Source organism: Lygodium microphyllum, chromosome 14, assembly GCF_053477565.2.
Source record: "Lygodium microphyllum isolate KBCC chromosome 14, Lygodium_microphyllum_v1.1.10, whole genome shotgun sequence".
NCBI classification, from domain to species: domain Eukaryota; kingdom Viridiplantae; phylum Streptophyta; class Polypodiopsida; order Schizaeales; family Lygodiaceae; genus Lygodium; species Lygodium microphyllum.
This window is the reverse complement of record NC_141148.1, coordinates 130,477,365-130,493,840: the sequence shown is the minus strand read 5'-3', so window position 1 is coordinate 130,493,840 and position 16,476 is coordinate 130,477,365.

The following is a 16,476-nucleotide window of genomic DNA, read 5'->3' as shown; positions in this document are numbered from 1 at the left end:
GAGGTCCAGGAGATAGATGATGCAGAAGCACCTCGAGAAATAGAAGAAGTGTCGATGCTACCATTACTAGAAGAAAAAGGAAAGATAAAAATGGGCATAGTCCCATTCCCCAGCAGGCTGTAGAAGAAAAAGGAAAGATAAAAATGGGTGTAGCCCCTAGCAGGCTGGAGAAGCCTGTGGATCCTATCAAAGATTATGACTTGGTAAAAGACCTAGACACTTTTAAACCAAACTTAACATTACTGATGTTGTCTCCCAGCTGTCGAAAGAAATTCAAAAGCATCTTGACAAAAAGACGTGGACAAAGGATCACTCCTTCAATAACGACCAACACCAATAAGGCCCGGCCTGTAAAGGAAGTAGATGTGGCTAATGCCTTTCTAGATCCTGGAACCCCAGAGATTAGTATATGGATAGAAGGATGCTTTATTTCAGATGCATTGATTGATAGCGGTTCATCAGTAAACATAATGATAGATGTGACAATGAAGGACTTAGGGTTGCAAGGAATTCAACCTACACAGTGGCTTATCAGATTGGCAGACCAAAGCAGAATTAAACCGTTGGGCATCCTCCCATATATAAAAACAACCCTTGCAAGAAGAGGCTATTGGCTGATATATCTGGTGGTCAAACCAAATTCTTATGGGACCTCATACCCTTTGCTATTGGGAAGACCTTGGCTTTTTGAAGCGAGAGCTAGGACGGACTAGTTTAAAGGAACCCTGACCCTAGGCAGAGGACCCGACAAAGTGGTATTGACGTTGTATGGATTGCAAAAAGGCAATGGATTCACATCCATTGAAGTCATAGCTGACTCCTGTAACAAATGGTATATCAGAAGATGGAGAGGCTGTTAAACAGATCTTTCCTAAGAAAACAGAGGCATAGTCCCTAACAGTGGGCACTATAAGACAACTACCAAGGGAAGCAAAATCCTTATCCATGGGAGAATATCTCCCGTCTCAACTGGAATTGACTTCTGAAATCACCTCTGATAGTGACTTGCAGCCTCCCGATTGGACGAAGGAGTTTCATGTGCACACAAATGCATCAATTGAAGGGCTAGGTGCTGTCCTATGTCAAAAGGGCCCCTCTAAATTAGATCAACCAATATATTATGCAAGCCGGAAGGTCACTGATAGGGAACGAAACTACACAGTGTGACAGAGCTTAAGTGCTTGGCAATGGTGTTTGCACTGGAGAAGTTTCGACACTATCTATTGTCAACGCATTTCAAGTTCTACGTGGATCATGAAGCCCTGTCCTTCCTGATGAACAAAGCAGATATTAAAGGACGACTGATGAGATGGTTGCTCCTATTCCAGGAGTTTGATTTTGAAGTGGTCACTAAGCCTGGCCTTCCTGATGCTTCTTTGTTTCTAGTTGAAACAATTACTCCCTGGTGCAGACATAGCCAATCTCCTAGCAACTCAACAGTATCCTCTTGGCATCTCAAGCCGTGAGAAGAAGAAGATTCTGTTAGAATTAGCCCCCTACACTTTGCTAGGCGGTGCACTGTACAAGAGAGGCAAAGATGAAGTGCTGCGAAGATGTGTTGCAGGGGATGAAATTGGCATAATATTGAAAGCATGCCATGACGAACCATGTGGTGGACACTTGACAGGAGAAGCAACAGCCAGGAAGGCTCTCTTAGCAGGATACTGGTGGCTGACCCTCCACAAGGATGCATATGACTACTGCAAGAGATGTGATGCTTGTCAGCGCGAATGGGAAAATCCACCAAAACAAGTGCCATGCCACTACAACCCATTCTTCCACTAAAGTCAGTCGAGAAGTGGGGGATTGATTTTGTGGGTTCCATTGATCCACCCACTAGAAGGAAGCAGAACAGATACATTTTAGTATATACGGATTATGTCACAAGGTGGTGTGAAGCTAAAGCCCTGAAGCGAGACGATGGTAACAGCATAGCCCTGTTCATGTACGAAAATATTATCACCCGTTTTGGCAGTCTCCTCGAGCTGGTAAGTGACAGAGGTACTCATTTCCTTAACAAAATCATGGAGAAGCTAACAGAGCTGTATAAGATCCGTCATCGCAAGTCCACTCCCTATTACCCTAGAGCCAATGGCCAAGTTGAAGTCACCAATCGCATCCTCTGCTCGATTCTGACAAGGACAATTACCGCACATCGTCATGACTAGGATGATCGACTTACAGAGGCCCTCTGGGCATATAGAACCTCCCATAAGGCAGCTACAGGACAGACCCCTTTCCAGCTAGTGTATGGTACAGAAGCCGTCTTCCCTGTTGAATTGGAATTGCCCTCTTTGCGAGTGGCAGTTAAAGAATGCTTGGGAGATGATGAGTCACTACAGCGCTCCCTCCTGCACTTGGAATTCTTGGATGAGATACAACAGATGGCCTTACAGTGCATGGAAACCACTCAAGCGCGACGCAGGGCATATCATGACAGTTTCATCAAGCACAAGGATTTCAAAGAAGGTGATCTTGTCCTAGTCTATGATTCAAGATTTGGCAAGTTTCCTGGCAAGCTTCAACAACGGTGGCTGGGCCCATACAAGATACTTGTTGTCAATCCTAATGGTTCTGTTCAGATGTAGACCGTTGATGCCTCTGATGATCCTTTCCTGATCAATGGCTATCGTCTAAAGAAGTATTTCCCTCCTTGGGGATCTTGATAATCGCAGTCAACCTACCCTTCCCCTTTTGGGCGTCGCATTGTCCTTCTCTTCGTGCTTCTGATAGCCCTTATGATTCTCCTCATGAGGCGGTCTCATTCTGCTAGACCCTCACAGATACCTCTCAATCCGATTTTGTTCTCTTCTCGTCTGATCCAACAACGGTGGTGAGGTTGGTCCTGATACATGGTATTTCTACCATCCTCTTTATTAACAAAAAACAAAACAAAACAAAACAAACAAAACTGTTATGGGAGAAAAGGAAGAAATTTCCTATCATAACAGGCCTCCTTCCAAGAAAAGGTGGAAACACCCTTGGGCGGGAAGCTGACTGTGGAAAAGGTGGTAACACCCCGTAGTGCAGGATAACTGACTCACCAGTAGAACCTTTCCAACAAGTAATTTAAAGCCACCTCTCTTGGTGCGCTGTCTCTGCAATATCTGTCCATCTGCCTGTCTTAACAGATGATCTTTCTTACAAATCATTGAAGTACGAGACTTGTTGGCTGCCTCCCTGGGTACGCCTCGTCTTCAAGATCTTGACAACAATAGCCGGCACGATCTTCATCACCAATCCCTTGAGTGATGTGAGCTTTCATCCTAACAGGATGGGGACGTGAGTATGGGCTACCCTCTGTATCGATCAATGAGTGTGAGACAGAGGGTGGGGTGAGTGACCAGTCTTTCCCTTCAAATCAAATAAGAGGTGAGATGTGTGAACAATGTGTTGTACGCACGGGTTGGACCTCTCAATACACAATGCACGATCTGTTCCTGTGCACTGCACCATAAGGCTCCCTGCCTTCCTTCTTGCATTGTATGCCAGCACAGAGCGGGATGCACAGTTGCACCATCAATTGCGCACAAGGCATACAAGCTCTACACAAGTGACAGTGAAGATTACATCAATGGGTTTCAGGAGTGGGTTCCCCTCTATATCTTTCAACAGAGCGTGAGACAGAGGATGGGCTGAGTGTGACAAATGGCTCTTCAATCAATTATTGAGAGGTGAGGGTTGAGGGCTGTTACAACCATTGGAGTCAAGTATGTTTCTGTTTCCCTCTACACCCACGGGATGGGTCTCTGCCATCAGCACAGGACATGTTACTCTGTTCTGTACACTGCACTGCAAGGCTCCCTGGCCTTCCTGCTTGCATCTATGCCAGACAAAGTTGGATGCACCAATGCACCATTAATTGTGTACCTTGGTATACTCTCTCTGCACCATCCCCTTGTGGATTCCTAAACTGGGTGTGAGATCTGGGTTCCATCATTATTTCCTCGAGTGATGTTAGTAATGGGGCGAGTGACTGCTCTTTCATTCGATTTGAGTGATCGTGAGTTGAGTGTAATATCCCTCGTCATCGACGAATTTACTGCGATTCCTTCAACCAGCTATCTCCCTGGGTGCTATTGTGTGGCCCTTGCCACGAAGGACATTGGACTTGTGTTGTGAAGACACCTTGGTACCTCTTGCAGCCGATAACGATACAAGACGCAACCTCGATAGTCGACATTACTCCTCAGCAATATGGGTCAAGTTTTTCTAAACCTACACCTTCTATTTCTCAGTGACGGTCATGTCTTAAGTATAGGGACGTTCGTGGTTGGTCTGATATGTGGTATTAGGTCCTTGATGTTCGATTTGCCCTTCCTATTAAGGTTTTAAGTGTGGGGACGCATCGTTGCGCATCTATGTTGCATACCCACATGCATATATCCTGCTATGATCATGCATCTACGCCATGACTTCATTTTACCTTGATGGGGTCCCTTCCCCACTCTTCCGTTCTATTTCACTCTGTCCTCGGAGCTGTTCCTTGATTGTTTTTTCTTATTCTTTCTTTTGTGATTTTTCTATGCAAACGCATCATACATTCATTGAGACTCACATCTAACCTTACAGCCCTGTTCGTCCCTTTGAACTACCCATTTTTCCTTTTTACCGACTCTTGTTCTGATAGACGGTTCTAAAGTTATTATTTTTTGAAGCAATTCCCGTAAATTGGACGGTTTTTCATGTGAACACGTCTTTATTGCTTCGAAACCCTAATCTGATATGCTAGCCATGTCCTACCCATTCCCCCTTATATTTTTTATTTTTACACCCTATCCTTTCGATGCACGGTTGATTCGCTATTAATTTTTGCGAATTTTCGGGTCCTTTTCATGCCTATTTTTTACATTTTTCCATGTGAACATGCCCTATTTGAACCGGAACTACAATTTAACTTGACAGACGTGATCTGCCAGTCTTTCCCCCACTTTTTCCTTTTTTCTCCTCCCTCTTTCGACCGTCGAATTTTTAGTTATTAATTTTTTCGAGTATTTTCGGGTGCGTTTTTTGTGTTTTCCCCATGTGAATCCTCCTAATTTCTCCCAAACTGAGTTCTCATGCACCAACCCTATGAATCCCTTTCTTTCGAATATTTTTCCTTTTTACTGTCCTCTATTCCGTTACACAGATCATTCCATATTAATTTTCGAGTCCATTTTCGGGTATGATTTTTGGGTTTTTTTCATGTGCACATTATTCTACATATTTTTCCTTATTTTCGCCCTGCATTCCGGTAAGTGGATTTTTCCATATTAATCCTCGTATGTATTTTTGGAGTCGTTTTTTTTTTCCATATGAACACCCTAATTTTGCCCCGGAACCCGTGTCGCATTTTTCAATCATCTTTCCCTTATCTCTTGATACATGTTTCCTTTTTACGATCCCATGTGCGGTTTGAGTTTTATTAATTTTTCTTCATTTTTGCCGTGTGGCTGTGTTTCTCGTGTCGTGCGTGAACGCGTCTATTTTTGGTTTTATGTACCTCGGGACGCTCCCGTGGCCTCTGTGCCTCACGTCTCGCCGTCCCCACCCTGTCTGATCCCGCCGATGAAAATTTTTTTACTCCTGCCCCGCGCATGTGCACGGGACGGGGGTGCGCTCACTTTTAATAAACAAACCACATTTAAATTTAAATTTTTAAAAAAACTTTTTCAAAAAAAAAAACAAACAAACACAACAATACCCCCCTCAAAAGACACATAAGACACGAAGAACCACAACCCAAAAAAAAAAAACCGATATCCCCACACATCATTCAACAATCACAACAATAACAAATAATAATTTCAAAAGTTTTTTTTTTTAAACAACCATTAACACACACACATTAAACCCCATTTTTCACACCAACCTATCCTATTCAACACACATAAAAAAATGTTAAACAAAACAAAAATAAAAACTTTTAAAAAACACAAAAAAACCTTTACAACAAAAAAAAACAAAAAAAAAAACGAAAAAAAAAAAAACCAACGACCTTACCTCCTCGCGGCGTCTTCCTCCTCGCGGTCCTTGTTTCCATCGCCACGCCCTAGACGACCTCGCCTCCCTTCTTCCTCCCGTTGTAGTGCCCCCCCACACGCCACCCACGGCGTCTCCCTCCTCCTCGACCTTCGCCTCCTCCACATGTGGCACCTCCTCATCTCTTCCTCCTTCACGTAGCCGCGTGCTCCTCCGCCTTCGCCTCCCTCTCCTGCAGTTTCCCTCTCCCACCGCCTCCCTCTCCTTCGGCTCCTCCGCCTCGCCCTCTCTCTCCTGCGGTTTGAGAAATTCTTAACCGCGAATTCCAATGGGTAACTTGGGTATGGACAAGATGAACCTAAGCGAGTGCAAGGAAGGTACTATGTTCTTAAAAGATTTAATAAATCTGATTTGGGTAATCATGGACGCTAATCCTCTGTATATAAGAGACCTTGGGATGCAATTTAATAAATCTGATTTGGGTAATCATGGACGCTAATCCTCTGTATATAAGAGACCTTGGGATGCAATTTTCAAATGATGTTCGTAATTAAACTAACCAAGATTTTCTTTTGTCGCAAGCAAAGACCCACGAAACTCCAAGAGGGAGTTATTCTCAAGTATGAAATTATTGCTTAAATTCAATCCAAACTAATCCCCAAAGAAAGAGGAAGTCTAGGAAAACTACTGGAAGGTATTGCCACTTATGCTAATTTGTCTCAAAGTTATTTGGTCATTTATGCTAATTTGTCTTGAAGTTATTTTTCCACTTATGCTAATTTGTCTCAAAGTTATTTTGCCACTTATACTAAGTTGTCTCAAAGTTATTTTGTCACTTATTCTAATTTGTCCCAAAGTTATTTTGCCACATGCTAATTTGTCCCGATGTTATTAATTTTTGGAAAGAAAAGATTTGTCTTGGAAACAAACCTGTTAGAAGTTTAAGTATAATGCATTCGAAAGATGTTTGTGATTGCAAGCTGGGTATTGATATTTTCTAAAATCATCAGGCTAAAAGAAGGATAACTGAGTATAGATCACCAACTGAGGCAGTATTCCAGTGAGCATAGAATGCCAACTAAGGCAGTGATCCTAATGGCGCTAGGCCTCCCAAAGGCCAACGTGAATAAAACCTACTCCAAGGGGTTTTTCTCTTTTGTTTCACGTTACTGAGAATAGACCAATCATGACACAAAAAGTCTAGTCGTAGGGAACTCTAGTCAACAGGAGGAGGTGAGGATACTAGGAGGCTCTAGTCATAAACTCCTTACGCTCTTACAAACTACCAACTACCCTTCAATTTCCAGACTGTGTGTTGGAAGTTACAGTACTAGTTGGGGAACGGATCTTGGAGAGAATAATACATTCGAACAAGAAAATATTTATAAAATGTCATTTTTCTTAAAGGAACTATTAAGAAATAATTGCTTTACTCTGTTTTTATATCGTGAATTAAGGGCCTGGAATGAATTTGTATTAGGAGATAACTCAAAGAATTTGTTTTTATATGTTGAACCTAAATTGGTAGGTAATTAGGTAACTAAAACTACTCTCTTGTGAGGGAAGCGAGAGGATGGGCCCCGATGGATCTAGACGTATGGCTAGGTGGTCTTAGTAAGCCGAGAAGCTTTCCTAAGAAGGAAAAAAAATTGCACTTGATGGACCATTAGAAACCAAAAAGATTAATCTGCATCACTTTAGAATCCACTAATACTAATTAGCCACTAGTAATAGATTGGACTAGAAAAACTCATGTCGATCCTGATGGGAGAGCAGCTGAAACTTCCATTGCAAGGTAGACTCAAGCGAGCCTAGTTAGCGAACTCTAAGGGTTTTATCAAAATCCCAGAAAACACTTCCTGGGACGTCTCTTGATGGGTTTCCCATACCGCCAAGGAAATCTCAAGCAACGGCACATTACAGAGTGCTAATCCCTTGAGGGTGGTTTTAAATGTAGTGATATGGAGAGTACTCTGTTAACAAAATAAGTAAACATGAAGAGTATTGATGCACCATGAACTTCTCATGCACTTAATATTAGAGAGTGGAAATGATAACAATAACCATGGTAGAGACTCACAACTCAATTAGGGGAAAGTATCAATTGTGTGGACAATCCTGTAGTAAGTCCCGTGACCATAAGTCCTCTTTGGCATAGGTGATAGAGGTGATGTGGGGTATAGGTGATGTTATTGGTACTAGTGCTCTGATTTTGCTTCATGATATATACCATATCCCAGCTTTGATTAAAAGCCTTATTTTAGCTAGGACAAGTATCATGTATCCTTTGGTGATTCTCGTGAAAGATCACCCATGGAAATTTTATTTTTGCTAGAGGTGCCAAGGTTAGTAGACTCTACTCTTTGTTTGTTTTTGGTTTGTTAATTGTGTATTGGTTGTGACTGATATTCTGCATGTATCTTTATGGCATCATCGCCTTGGCTATATGTCTTTGATATAAATGAAAATATTAACCTATTTGTAGCACCTCCCACTCTTGGATTATGCTTGTTTTGATTCATATGATCATTTTCTCTATGGCAAGTAGACTCATAATTTGCATAAGAAGTTTAGTTCTACAATGTGGGGGAACCTTTGGCTCTTGTGTATTCAAATGCATGTGGTCTGTGGCCCCATGCCCTGTTAGTCCTTAGGAGGCACGAAGTATTTTATGATGTTCATAGATGATTTCTTGCATAATTGTTTGGGCCTATCCAATTTAGCTAAAATCAAATGTTTTGCTTATGTTTCAACACTTTCTTGCCATGGTTGAGAACCAGTTTGGGTATAGGCTAAAATGCCTATGGTTTGACAATGGGGATGAATATGTCTCGAAGGTTTTTGATTAGTTATGTAATGATAGGGGTATTAAACTTCATTAGACTACCCCATACACCCACCCAAAATGGTATTATAGATCGCATGAACATGATTATTCATGAAAGAGTCCATAATATGCTTGGCCAAGCAAGCTTATTGTAGTACTTTTGGGCTGAGGTAATTATTGCTACCATGCATCTCTTTAATAGATCCCCTTGCACTACTCTTAGTAGTAGAGTTGGAGAGGAGGCATGGTCTAGGAAACCTTCCTCATATGCACACTTGCAGGTCATTGGATGTGAAACTTTCTACCATATTTCCAACGGTCAAATGCACCTTTCTTAAATATGGGGATGTAGGAGAGATGGGTTGTCATCTTTGGGATCCATAGGCTTGAAAGGTCATCCAAAGCCATGATCTTATCTTCCATGAGGTTAAAATGCATATGAGACCAGAGCAAGTGATTGAGGTATGCAGGGTGATCTTTTAGGAGGAGCCACCTGTCACAGTTAGCCAGCCCTAGTGAGATAGCCTAGTATAGTTGTTTATAATATAGTAGTTCCAAATCCACATGTTATTGAATCATGATATTGGAATTCAAAGGGTAGGCCATATAGGCCCAATAGTCAGTTTTGGGAAATTCTATTAGATATTCACATCCTCCTAATCATTATGAGCCCTCTAAGGATTATGTGATGGTGATAGAATCTGTTAAGGAGGCTATGCGTAGAGGTGATTCTCATTCCTAGGAGAGGATTATGTGGTCTAAGTTTGATTCGCTACAAAAGAACCATATATGGGACTCATTTTCCTTACTGGATGGAAAGTGTACATTACCATGCAAGTGGATGTACAAGTTGTTGAAGAGTATCCCTAGTCACCAAAAGCCAACATATAATTCCAAATTGGTTGCTAAGGACTTTATGTAGGAAAGGGGAGTTGATTTTGATGAGATATTCTCTCCTATGGTCAAGATGACTACTCTACACTTGGTCTTAGCCTTGGTTCCTCAATTCCATTTGGATCTTTTATCATATGGATGTTAAGGAAACTTTTCTACATGGAGACCTGTATGAGGATAATTATATACAACAACCTAAGGACTCTGTGGAGAAAGGCAAGAAACACCTAGTAGGCAAGTTGAAGAAGAGTCTTTATGGGCTTAATCAAGCACCTAGGGAGTGGTTCCATAAGTTTGATACTTTCATGCATTCACAGGGGTATTCTCATTGTGATATGGATCCGTGTCTATACATGAAGGAGGCCCATGATGGCAGCCTTGTTATCTCGGTGCTTTATATTCATGATATGTTTATAGTTGGGAGTGCTCATGGTGAGTTGAATGCTTTAAAGACTTAACTCAAAAAGAGCTTTGAGATGAAGGATGTGGGATAAGCCTCGCACATACTTGGTATATACATTATGTGCAATCGCTCTAAGGGACTTCTCTACTTGTTCCAAAAGGAGTATGAACACAAAGCACTCAAGAAATTCCATAAGTAGAATGGTAATCCTATTGGTTGTCCTTTACCTTCTCATATGAAGGTAGTTAGATTGATTTTCCACCATCACATGATGAGAGAGACAAGATGGCCAAGGTTTTTTATACATCTGTAGTGGGAATTTCAATACATGCCATGATAACCAGTTGTCCTAACATAGCATTTGCAGTGGGAGTTGTGGCATATTATATAGCTACACTTGGTAGGCAACATTGGAGTGTTGTGAAGGGTATCATGAGATACCTTAAAGGCATAGTAGATTTTTCATTTGCTATGTTAGCTAGGATACAAGAGTCATGGACTACTGAGGTTGAGTACATCACTGCCATTGAGACTTGCAAGGAGACCCTATGCTTACGCTAGATTGCAGAACTTAGTATGGCTATGACTTCTACATTGCATATGGATTTTATGAGTGCCATTCACTTGGCCCATAATGGCTCATAGTTTTCTCTTCCATGCGAAGGCAAAGCACATTGAGATGCACAATCACTTTGTCAAGGAGGCAATAGAGGACAAGTTCATTGAGCTTGTTAAGATCACTACGGATACAAATCCTACAGATCTACTCACTAGAAGTGTCCTAGTGGAATGATATGCCTTTTTTAGGAGATTGATCAACATAGGATGAGATGATTTCTTTTCTCATCCTATTGTACTCTATATACATATTATGCATTTCTCTTGTTTCTTTTACTCCTCACTAAAGCACATTCACTTGTAAGTTAGAGATTGTTGGAGGTTAAAGGCTGCCTGTGTCTAGCTGCCTATATTTACTTATATACAGTCTCGCACATCTATACACTATTGGTGGCGAGTTTCCATCATTATTACTTTATTTTTTATTCTTTTAATGACAAATAGAATGAGGAAATGTAGGATACACATTATGACTATTGGAGTTTCCACATACCAGTCTATCTCTTCTTTTTTGAACCTCCATAGCTCTTGCTCTCTTCTTGTTTTTGCTCACTCTTTCACCTTCCACTCACCTTTTATTATGGTCAGTGCATCGATTGGTTGATTGAGAAGTTGGTTTGCTCTTGTTATGCATAGTATTGGCACCAATTTATGCTAAAAGATGCTAGTTTCAAGCAGAACTTTAATGTTCTAAAGATCATAGAAAACTCCAAAGAGCAAAATAAATAGTAGATTCTCATGTGAAGTTTGTTTTGGTGATAGAAGTCAAGATTTAGTATAGAGTTGCACAAGAGATGGCCATTGCTACCATGTTCAAAATGCTGATTGTAATTGGGTTGGGCATGTTGTACTTGTACGATTGGTCACAAACAAGGAATATATGTAAACATCAAACCAATATCCTTATGCTAAATGGAATAGAAGTGAGGACCATTGTAGGAGAGTCCATGGAGTTATATGGTGCAAAATTTCATGAGCATCAAAGTATATACTATGGTTGATTCAAGAATTGTCCAGTCATTTCTTAATATCTAAGTTCTTCCTTATTTTGGATATAGGACAAGTTTTACCCTCAAGGGAGATTGGCTCACGTGCCCACTCACGATATACACACTATAGAGGATATTGGTGTGATTGATATTGACCAAGGAGCTACTGTGGGGGTGAAAACCATGCTCCCTCCATGCAAGATTTGGATACATTATACATGCGAATTCGTGTTGATGTAAGGATGTAAGACTCATATTTTTATTATCCTTATTTATTCAACTAAATTCTAACATGTTCTTTAAATGAAGGGGGGATGATACAAGAGTCCAAGCCTATGCCCACTGACTTTTAATGCAACTACAAAGGGCGTGTCAATAATACAAAGCATCCCTTCCAAATATGCATGCACATCCTTGCCCTACATTCAAGTCCAATGAGGATGGGTTTAGTAATACATTGAGAAGAGCAAGGCCTTTCATTAAGAGCAGTCATGCTTCAAGAAGAAGGTATGGGCTAGTTAATGATGATTCCAAAACTTTTCCCTCTATTGCATGAAAGAGAAGAGTGAACATGCAAGATAAGTTAAATGTAGTCATAGCAAGTGCAATTGGAGAGAGGTCATTAGGTTGTGATGGGGGCATTTCAAGAAGTGATGAAGAGATACAATTACACATTTCTTTATATAATTACTTGCATGAATTATTATGAACGTCTCTCCTTTTCTTTTATGGTATGGGTGGACAATACTCCTATATGAATGTCTTCCAAGTATTAAATGCATATGTTCAATAGTGTTGATGTTGTTTTTGGTGCATAATACTCCTTTTGCAAGCTCTAAGAATATGTTTTAAAAGGATTAAAGCAAGCTCTCTATGATATTGAACTTGTTTAGGAGTTAATATACAACTTGAATTACTTTTTGAAATATGCTATTTTGTGTATGCACATGTAAGGAAGGTTATATAGGGTGTAAGGGATGGTGTAGAATGGTGGTAAGTGTATAAGCCTATAGGATGTGAAGGATAGTATTGTGGTATGTAAGGGATATACTGTGGTGTAGGCATGTGTAAGAGATGGTAAAGTTATATAATTTTACAAGGGGGTAAGGTATGGTGTAAGATATATATTATGGTGCATGCATGTGTAAGGGATGTTGTAGAGTTATGTAAGACTACCAAGGGTGCAATCTATGGTGTAGAGGCATGTAAAGTATACATTACAATGTATGCACAAGATCTGGTGTAGAGCTATCTAAGGATTTAAGGATGTAAGCTATGATGCAAAGGTGTAAGCCTATAGGAAATAGTTTAATAAGGGATAAGAAATGGTATACAAGTGTAATACTATGTAAAGTATACCTGTAATGTATAAATGTGAGGTTTCTAATTAAATGGATACTCAAATGGCAAAATTCTTTTTTTTCATAAAATATGACAGGGGTGTGTGTGTGTGTGTGTATGTGTGTGTGTGTAGCATCGTAGGTTACAAGTGGGGGGTAATAGCACATGGTATAGTCTCATCGAGCCCAATGCAAATGGCAAGGGGTTAGGGCTCATTGACTATCCTCAAGCTTTTCTGGTTAAGATGTCAAAGTGTTGAAATTTATTCAAAGCCTTATTGCATATATATTTTAAATTTTTTGTTTAAAGACCCATGAGGCAAACTCTATTGTGCATAGATCGGTCGCCGTATACGCGCGTAGTGAGCGTCTGAAGGTCCCCAAGAACAAAAGAACTCTACTTTTTGCACAAAAACTAATGAAGAAAGCTTGCATGACATGAACAAGAGACCAATTGGATGCAATCTCTCCCCATGCCTTGTGTGAGCGCTCCACAAAGCATGTATTTCATATATTATTCATCTTCAAGCTCAAACAATAGCCCAATTTACAAAATAGCCCGCTTTAGCTTTTGTGTTTGCTTTTGTGCCACTAAAGAATTAAAGCTATTGGGCGCCCAAGAAGTCAGGCAGTATCCAAATACAATGTCCAATACAAATATTTAAATTGTGCGTCCATGCGCATACAAAAATAATAAATAAATATCAAGCGCTTTAATAAATAAGCGCGACAAAATATAGGCGCCATGCCTAAGATACGCACCCATACAAAATTGATAATAATTTGAATACACACTATCCTCCAATGCTTCCCACTGTCACCGCTGCTCACTTTACATATCAACTGAAGCATTCACAATTGTTAGAAAACTAATACAATTAAACCGACAAAAGTGAATACCTAGCAGTCTTTAGCTATAAAAATAAATTGGTTAGAAATTAATCCTAACCTTAATTTATTACGAGTGCGTACTCTAAAATTATAAACGTTTATTAATTTAAATATGTATTTTATGAAATCACCCACTTACATATTAAATTAACAAAACGCCTGAAAAGGATAGACGTCCCCATCGACTTCTCGCACAAAGAATCCACTTTGTGTATGAGCCCGGGTAATAAAATTTTACGGAATCCACCCAAAACCTCACGGAATCCATCGTGGAATACGTCTCCTAGCATCATACCCCCGGGGTGGGATAGCAATTGTCCTCAATTGCTATTAGCTCAATGTGGAGCTAGCAGTGTGGGGAAATCACTTAGATCTCTAGCGTACATCCATTGGGCCTCTTCAACAAGATGATTTTTAAACGACCAAATATCTAGAATATCTACGGCCAGTTCTAGTGGTCATAAAGTCAGTATCTATAATAGTTTCAGGCTCAAGGATTTCAGTTTCATTATCTAGCAAAGGAGGGTTTTCATAGACATGATGTACAGATAATTGGCCCTAAAAGGTCGTAATAAACTGATATGGAAGGTGTTGTGGACTTTCCAATGTTGTGGTAGTTTTAGTTTAAATGCATTGTCATTGATTTTGTGTATGATCTTGAATGGTCCATAAAATCTAGGTGCTAATTTGACAACGGGGTGTTTATCTACACTTTGTAATCTTTGTTTTTCAATTTTTAACCAAACATAATCAACTTTAAAATTCATATCCTATATTTTTTTATTTGCTTGTTTTGTGTATGATTGTTGGGCTTTGGCAACAATCATATCTTTAACTTCATCAAAAATAGTAGCATGCATGTTAGCAATATCATCAGTAGTTTGAATTTTGTTTGATAATTATGTAACAGGTGTAGGCAATCGATATCCATAAATAACTTTAAATTGTGCTTTCTTTGTAGTTGTATGTAGTGTGTTATTATATGCAAACTGAAGTAAATGTAGATATGTATCCCATGTGTGTGGTTTTGAAATGGTGTAAGCACGCAAAAGATCTAAAATAGTATTGTTAGTAGCTTCTGTTTGACCATTTGTTTCAGGATAAAATGCAGTTGAAAAATCAATCTTTGTTTCTAAGTTAGCAAACAAAGTAATCCAAAAATTATTGCAGAATCTAGAATCACGATCAGAAATAATGAACCATGGTTAGTGAAAACAGTTTTCAAAAATAATTGAGCAGCTTGAGTTGCAGTTAAAGTTTTCTGGCATTGAATAAAATATGCTTGTTTACTAAACATGTCTACAACAGTCCAAATCAGATCATGATTAGCTTTAGTACTAGGTAGACCATTGATAAAATCCATTGAAATCTGTTCCCATGGTCGTGATGGAATGGATAATGGCATTAGTAAGCCATATTGTTTACCATGGTGTCTTTTTACTCGTTGACAAATTAATCATTTAGATACAAAGTTAGATACATCAGTGTCCATATGTGGCCAATAAAAATCTTCAATCAATATATGCAAAGTAGATATAATTCCTCTATGACCTTGATATAGAGGACAATGAATTTCATGCAAAACAAATGATCGAAATGAAACAATCACGCATAATCTTTTTTCATAAAACATAAATCCATTATTGTAAGACAATGAATCAATAGGAATCCAATTATTTGCAACTAGTTTATTTTAATCAGCTTGAAAAGTAGGATCCTGATGATAAGTATCTTTCATAGGAATAAGAAAATCATAAACGTTTATTAATTTAAATATGTATTTTATGAAATCACCCACTATGGAATCACCCACTTACACATTAAATTAACAAAACGCCCGAAAAGGATAGGCGTCCCCATCGACTTCTCGCACAAAGAATCAACTTTGTGTATGAGCCCGGGTAATAAAATTTTACAGAATCCACCCAAAACCTCACGGAATCCATCGTGGAATACGTCTCCTAGCATCATACCCCTGGGGTGGGATAGCAATTGTCCTCAATTGCTATTAGCTCAATGTGGAGCTAGCAATGTGGGGAAATCACTTAGATCTCTAGCGTGCATCCATTGGGCCTCTTCAACAAGATGATTTTTAAACGACCAAATATCTAGAATATCTACGGCCAGTTCTAGTGGTCATAAAGTCAGTATCTATAATAGTTTCAGGCTCAAGGATTTCAGTTTCATTATCTAGCAAAGGAGGGTTTTCATAGACATGATGTACAGATAATTGGCCTCTAAAAGGTCGTAATAAACTGATATGGAAGGTGTTGTGGACTTTCCAATGTTGTGGTAGTTCTAGTTTAAATGCATTGTCATTGATTTTGTGTATGATCTTGAATGGTCTATAAAATCTAGGTGCTAATTTGACAACGGGGTGTTTATCTACACTTTGTAATCTTCGTTTTTCAATTTTTAACCAAACATAATCAACTTTAAAATTCATATCCTATATTTTCTTATTTGCTTGTTTTGTGTATGATTGCTGGGCTTTGGCAACAATCATATCTTTAACTTCATCAAAAATAGTAGCATGCATGTTAGCAATAT